We start from the raw sequence: 8,039 nt of genomic DNA, 5'->3' as shown, positions 1-8,039 counted from the left end.
GACAGCCTACATCACACTTGTCCGTCCTCTACTGGAATATTGCTGCGCTGTGTGGGATCTTTACCAGGTAGGATTGACGGAGGACATCGAAAAAGTGCAAAGAAGGGCAGCTCGTTTCGTGTTATCGCGCAATTGGTAGAGAGTTTCACTGATACGATACGCGAGTTGGGGTGGCAGTCACTGAAACAAAGGCGGTTTGCTTTGCGGCGAAATCTATTTACGAAATTTCAGTCACCAACTTTCTCTTCCGAATCCGAAAATATTATGTTGACACCCACCTACGTAGGGAGAAATGCTCGTCATAATAAAATAAGAGAAATCAGAGCTCGAACGGAAAGATTTAGGTGTTCCTTTTTCCGACGCGCCATTCGAGAGTGAAATGGTAGAGAAGTAGTATGGAAATGATTCGATGAACCCTCTGCCAGGCACTTAAGTGTGAATTGCAGAGTAACCATGTAGATATAGATGCAGAACTTCCGATATTAGTGTTAGACCCGTATTTTTTGGGATCCCTAGACTAGTTGGTGTCGGTCACGTTGACGTTTCACGCATAGACATGGGAAAAGCGGGAGTGGAGATTGCTACGACATTGACATATCAGCATATATCTGTAACGCCTGAAGAAATTACTACCAAAATTGTCATACGTATCCCCTGCTATCTGGCATAATTTGCTGTAACAGTAATACAACCCTAGGACCCATATGGCTAACAGTTTCGGGTGAACAGACGTGACATAAAAGTGTATCTTGGGAACACTATGAGTAGTTTTAATCAAATTTGCTTTATACGTGACTCATTATTTGCGTAAAAATACTGTTGTTGTAAGGTATCCCTACTACCGCTGGGGGTGTGAGTAACAGTGACAGGGTGTGACAGCTAGAAACGTCTGAAAAGAAGCTGATAGTATTTCTTTCCTGTAAGTAACTGACTTCGAACATTTTAAAATATGAAGCGCAATCTGTCCCTCCGTTGCGTAGTTTAGTGCATCAGTCACATCATGTTTCGGGGCCAAAGATCGTACTACACACCTATGTACCACAGAGACATTTAACGTCTCCTCTAGAGTCTGCCGGAAAATCAGACTGTTGTCAGCGACAATACTTTGTCCCAAATCGATAATCAATTACTGGCAGAGTTACAGATTCACTCAGAATTCAGATCAAATCGCAGTGATCAATTCGTTAGAGATACGGATGAAATATGTGTACCTAAGTGAAATACGTATGTGTGTCTGAAATATGTGTGACATACAAGGTGGTTATTGTTAAAGCAGCTATTCACAGAGGTCCTGTGTAGGCTCCAATTATCGTGTGGTAGCGAAACTTGGTGGATGTTCTAAAGCGTTAATGCCGAACGAATTAATTTCATTAAACCATTTAATGACATTAGGCCTCTCCTCATACCTTTCAGACGACGCTCTCTCAATACACCACTGTAACTGTTGCCGTTCACATAAAACAGTTTCACTAAGAGCGCACAGTTTCTCTTCTCGATAGCCATACTGTTCACTCACGTCACTGCTTATCACATTACAGCGCGGGTGTCATACCGTCATACAGACAGTATACAGCTCCAGATTTGGCCCAGATGGCCACAACTGAAACTATTTTTTTGCCAGTGAAAGTCGGTTCTGCATTAACGCATTAACGTATCTATCCAGTGTCGTTGCCAAAGGATAATTACAGTTCATACTGGAGTATCTGCACTTCAATTATTACCGCCTTGTTCGCTTCTGCTTTGAACATGTGTACCAAATTACAAAGAAAAAGAATTGGAATGCATGTCGGGCACAGTTGGTCTTAAATAAATATTTATCGTTAGCTTTATGGAGTGGTACGATATTATTCTGGGTTACAGTTTTCAAAAATGTCGATGTGGACAGGCTTGGATACCGATGAACCTTTGAAACTTCTCGTTATCAGTTCTCATACTAAAGATACATTTTACCTTAATAGGCAGTTGTCACTTTCTGTCACTTTATTTACACGATCGTGGATTCTCACACCTAGTTCTGTGAATGCTGACAAAGTTACCGCCGGTCGGTGTGACCGAGTGGTTCTAGGCGCTGCAGTCTGGAACCGCGTTGCTGCTACGATCGCAGGTTAGAATCGTGCATGGAGCGTGGATGTGTGTGATGTCCTTAGGTTAGTTAGGTTTAAGTAGTTCTGAGTTCTGGGGGACTGATGACCTCAGAAGTTAAGTCCCATAGTGCTCAGAGCCATTTGAACGATTTGAACAAAGTTACCATTTGTGAGGAGTATTGTCTAATATCGCCAACGGCCTTGCCGCAGTGGTAACACCGTTTCCCGTCAGATCAGCGCAGTTAAGCGCTGTCGGGCTGGGCTAGCACTTGGATGGGTGACCATACGCTCTGCCGAGCGCTGTTGGCAAGCGAGGCGCAATCAGCCCTTGTGAGGCAACCTGAGGAGCTACTTGATTGGGAAGTAGCGGCTCCGGTCTCGGAAACTGACATATAGCCGTGAGAGCGGTGTGCTGACCACATGCCCCTCCATATCCGCATCCGGTGATACCTATGGGCTGCGGATGACACGGCGGTCGGTCGGTACCGTTGGGCATTCATGGCCTGTCTGGTCGGAGTTTAGCTTTTTTTTATTGCCTAATATCGTATCTTGGCAGAATTTTGTTTATTTTTTGTATCATCACTCTGAACATACTTTGTTTGGATACTATTCCACGTTATGAGATATGGTTTTTAATAAAAGAGGCATTTAAAATAAGCCCAGGTCCGCACAACCTCCAGTCCAAAGCACATTCCACGCAAATCCTGCGCTTCACGTATGGCATCTGCATGCACACACCCTTTCATTGCTGAAACTTGCGTAATCAGTCGAGGGTCACGTAATGGCTTTGTAGCAGCACTAAACCGTCTACAGCGCTCCAAAGCGGCCAGTGTGCTCTGTTAAGTGGGTGACAGCATTTAGTCGGGTTAACTTGGTACAGATTGTTCAGTTAACTTTCAGTCGGTTGGATGGCCACGGATTTCTGAGTCACTTTATCTCTCCCATGAATTGTATACACCAGGTCGCTGTCTGCCGCTTGGAGAAGCAGCGAGCCGCTACCAGCCCTTGGCCACTGCCCGCCTGTAGCGCAGGGTCCCGCTAAGTACAGAACACGCGCGCGCCGGATTACGCCGATCCCGGCCATCTGCATCTGCATTAATGCGCTGCGAGGAGAGGCAGTGCGAGGGGCTAACCAACACACGCTGATCCGTCTGGGTGAGTAGCTGACCGCACCCGCCACGCCGTCTAATCCTCTGCCGAGACTTTGCTGCTCCTGATCGCTGCTGCCCTGTTTCCCGTCCCTGTTCCGATACTCAAACCCTGCGCGAGGATCACTGTTATTGCCGCCATCTTGACCAGGATTAAACATACACATACACCCACCCACACATACACACACACACACACACACACCCTCACAAACACACACACATATATATATGCGCACACAGAACCTGTGGCATTTTCCGCAATCGATCGGTGCAAAGAGTCTCACTGGTATGGTAGTAGCCGCAGAAAACGGTAAAGCGCCGGGCTAATATTAATTCAGGCATGTTTTTAAAACAAATTTATTAACAAGGGATTCCTACTTAACATTTACAATATAACACAATGTCTAACGCTTAAAAAAAGTAACCTTTATAATACCCTTGATTAAATACTAACCCTGATCCAATACTGATAGAAAAAAGGGTGATATATTGATGACAAATTTAAGCTCAAGACAATTACAACGATATTAATCACAAGTGTCAGTGATACTAGGTAACTACTTGACATTAAAATTTAAACCCCCAAACCTGTTTCAAAACGCATATACCAACCGTTAAACAATATCTGTAATGATAAATTGACCTTAGCTGTAAAGTTAAATTATACGGGAAAGTTCTGAACCATTTGATATAAAGACTGGCGTAGACATGGAGAGGGACTCCCCCCATTACTGTTTCACTGTGTTTTGGAAAACGTGATTACAGAGTGCCGAGAGCAAAAGTCGAGTCAAAATACAGATCAATCGATCAAGTTTGGCAGAAGTAATACTAGAGTAGACTGATTGTATTGATAATAATAAAACACTTTCTAAATTTAGTAAAGTTAGTCATTACAGCACAACATGAATGTCTTTATGGAGCAGAAACTTTAATTTTAAATAGAAAGAGGGATACTGAAGAAATTCAAAAGAAAGAAAGAAAGAATATTAGGAAAATATTAGTCACCAAAATCACTGATGCAGAAACTTATAGGCTGAGATATAATAAGTAAGTAGAAGAATACACAGACATACATGGTGACATGAGAAAACGAAAGCTTAAATTTTATGGGCATATTAAAAGAATGGCAACCCCTAGGTTGACAAAACAAATATTAGAATTCTACGGAAACAGGCCAAAACTGAGTCAATTAAATGGATCTCTCCACTTAAGGAGGATCTTAAAGTAGCCGGTATAACTCAGGCAGACGTTACAGATAGAAATACGTCTAGGCAGAAGACATTTGCTTGGAAAGTTGGTCAGAGGGAAAATAGAAAACGGACTGGAACACCGAGCTCTGATGATGGAAAGACTTCATTCTGAATGAATGAAATAAATTTGAACACAAAGGAAGACCAGCCATCGAAAATGACATTGATAGATTGTACCTAGCGAGGTCCTATTGGGCTCATACGTGAACAATTATAAATTGACATCAATCCAAATCTCATAACAATCTTCCACGAAATCAGTTTAGCAACAGAACTCAAAGTAAACGATAACAGCATGACGGATTAGCCGAGCGGTCTAAGGCGCTGCAGTCATGTACTGTGCGGCTAATCCTGGCGGAGGTTCGAGTCCTCCCTGGGGCATGGGTGTGTGTGTTTCTCCTTAGGATAATTTAGGTTAAATAGTGTGTAAGGTTAGGGACTGATGACCTTATCAGTTAAGTCTCATAAGATATCACGCACATTTGAACATTTTTTTGAACAGCATGACCCTTACTCAAAACTTCTACACACACTAATTTCACTAGTAACAGAATTTAAGGTTTACTCAAGTACCGTACCGAGGTACCAGACAATTTCCAAATAAGCTTAGGCGCAGAGTGCCTTCAAATGAACGCCAAATAAAGCGACGTGACCCGTTCAATTACAAAAGGTGATGACTGAATTCAAAAATTGATCTGCAGCACTAGAATCCATCCACGGCTATTTCAGCGTATTTACAGTGTCGTAAGCTTGGAGTCATATTTTATTTCAACTTCAGTCCTGCTGCGTACACTTCTTCGCGATACATTGTATGCATTATTAAACTTCTATGATAAAACCTGAAAAGTAAATCAGTTACCACCGATCAAACACATGCACACAACACATATGGCGCCCACAAGGGCAGACCCAATGACAAGCTTTACAGCACCAAAAGATAGATTAAAAAGATCACCAGCTAGTGAATAGTACAACTACTAAGCTTCGCTTGGAATGCACATGTACTCGTCCATAAATGAAACCAGGGTGCAGCGACAATGTAGTGAAGGCTCTACAGACCTTCCTGCTTTGCTCTGAGCGGCAATCTCTTTCGGACGGCGGATACAGGATCCGAAAACGTAAACGGCATTGTCTGTCATCACGTCTACGAACAACAGTACAGCGTCACCAGCGAACACTTGAATCCAGAAGATGTTCGTCTCAGACAAACGGCCCTCAGCTCCAACGAGGCCGCACTATCGCTCCTGATCGAGACAAGACGTTTTCCGACACAAACAGGGCGCGATACCAGCACCGGACCGGCTTGCCATCTTCCTCGAGACCCTGCTAACCCAAAAACCTCTTCGCTGACCCGCACCGCGCCTCCCAACGGACCACGATCACCTGACAAGCTACTCTCTGGCAAAGAGAATCTATGCCACCACCGACTCCACCAGAAGGGCTCAAAGTCGGGAAAATACAAAATAACTTTCGGAAGGCTACTGCGCTCGTTACACTCACAGCGTACTCGTAGACCACACGAACAATGCTGGTGATTGCAATAAATCAGTTCCTTGTTAGTAGTGACCTGAAAATGTAGCATCTATTTATGCCAAATAAGCATTTTTTTTAAAAAAATTTTTAGCCATATAAATATGTAAGAATTTGTCATGTTACTGTCATAGTCGCGAGGTTTTCTTTTACATAGTAAGAGCTTTTCGAGTTGACTGTTTGCTTTTGCACAAAGTTGAACATTTCTTTTTCTGAAGTTGACTTCCTTCTTCTCTTTCATCCTTCGGCTCTCTTTAAATTTTCAACTTCAGCTGCTGAGAAGCAGCAGCTTGGTTCTCTAATTCAAGGTGTTTTTTCGACAATTATCTTTCTTCTACCACCCAATTTGGCAATTACGTATTCTATAGAACACCGATTTAGAATCTGCGGCGCAAATCTGCGCCACGTAAGCTCTGATTAGCACATTGCGGACCTATTTTGTGTACGTTCATATATGTGGAGCTTATAGTTGACATCGTTACAGATACACTGAAGACCCAAAGAAACTGGTACACTTGCCTAATATCGTGTAGGGCCTCCCAGAGCACGCAGAAGTGCCGCAACACGACGTGGCATGGATTCGACTAATGTCTAAAGTAGTGCTGGAGGGAACTGGCACCATGAATCCTGCAGCGCTGTCCATAAATCCTTAGGCGTACGAGTGGATGGAGAACTCTCCTGAACAGAACGTTACAAGGCATCCCAGATATGCTCAATAACGTTCATGTCTGGGGAATTTGGGGGCCAGCAGAAGTGTTTAAACTCAGAAGAGTGTTCCTGGAACCACTCTTAAATGGTTCAAATGGCACTGAGCACTATGAGACTTAACTTCTGAGGTCATCAGTCCCCTAGAACTTAGAACTACTTAAACCTAACTAACCTAAGGACATCACACACATCTATGCCCGAGGCAGGATTCGAACCTGCGACCGTAGCGGTCGCGCGGTTCCAGAATGTAACACCTAGAACCACTCGGCCACTCCGGCCTGCTTGGAACCACTCTGTAGCAATTCAGCACGTATGGGGTGTAGCATTGTCCTGCTGGAACTGCTCAAGTCCGTCGGAACGCGCAATGGACATAAATTGATGCAGGTGATCACACACGATGCTTCGTATGTGTCACCTGTCAGAGTTGTATCTAGACGTACGAGGTGTCTCATTTCACTCCAATTGCAGACGCCCCACACTATTACAGGGCCTCCACCGGCTTGAACAGTCCCCTGCTGATATGCAGGGTTTATGGCTTCACGAGGTTGTCTCCATACCCGTACACGTCCATCCACTCGATACAGTTTGAAACGAGACTCGTCCAACGAGGCAAATCAAAAATCTTCAAATATGTGTGAAATCTTATGGGACTTAACTGCTAAGGTCATCAGTCCCTAAGCTTACAGACTACTTAATCTAAATTACCCTAAGGACAAACACACACACCCATGCCCGAGGGAGGACTCGAACCTCTGCGGGGACCAGCCGCACAGTCAACGATTGCAGCACTTTTAGACCGCTCGGCTAATCCCGCGCGGCTTCCAACGAGGCAACATGTTTCCAGACATCTACAGTCCAATGTGGTGTTGACTGTCCAGGCAAGGTGTAAAGCTTTGTGTCGTGCAGTCATCAAGGGTGCACGAGTGGGCCTTCGACTCCGAAAGCCCATATCGACGATGTTTCGTTGAGTGGTTCGGACGCCGACATTTGTTGATGGCACAGCATTGAAATCTGCAGCAATTTGCTGAAGAGTTGCATTTATATCACGTTGAACGATTCTCTTCAGTCGTCGTGGTCCCGTGCTTGCAGGATCATTTTCCGCCCGCAGCGATGTCTGATATTTGGTGTTTTACCCGATTCCTGATGTCCACGATACATTCATGAAACACTCGTAGAGGGAAAACCCCACTTCATCGCTATCTCGGAGATGCTGTGTCCCATTGCTCGTGCGCAAACTATAACACTACGCTCAGACTCACTTCAGTCTTGATAACCTGCCATTGCAGCAGCAGTAATCGATTTGATAACTGTTCCAG

At 44.3% G+C, this 8,039-nt stretch overlaps 1 pseudogene; it reads left to right on the top strand.

Annotated features, from left to right (window-relative positions):
• The first annotated feature begins 2,275 nt into the window (after positions 1-2,275).
• Positions 2,276-2,393, top strand: LOC126482800 (5S ribosomal RNA; annotated as a pseudogene).
• The last annotated feature ends 5,646 nt before the right edge of the window (positions 2,394-8,039 follow it).

This window comes from Schistocerca serialis, chromosome 5 (assembly GCF_023864345.2).
Source record: "Schistocerca serialis cubense isolate TAMUIC-IGC-003099 chromosome 5, iqSchSeri2.2, whole genome shotgun sequence".
Lineage (NCBI taxonomy): Eukaryota > Metazoa > Arthropoda > Insecta > Orthoptera > Acrididae > Schistocerca > Schistocerca serialis.
The sequence above is the reverse complement of the archived record's forward strand: the minus strand, read 5'-3'. Positions and strand labels throughout refer to the sequence as shown.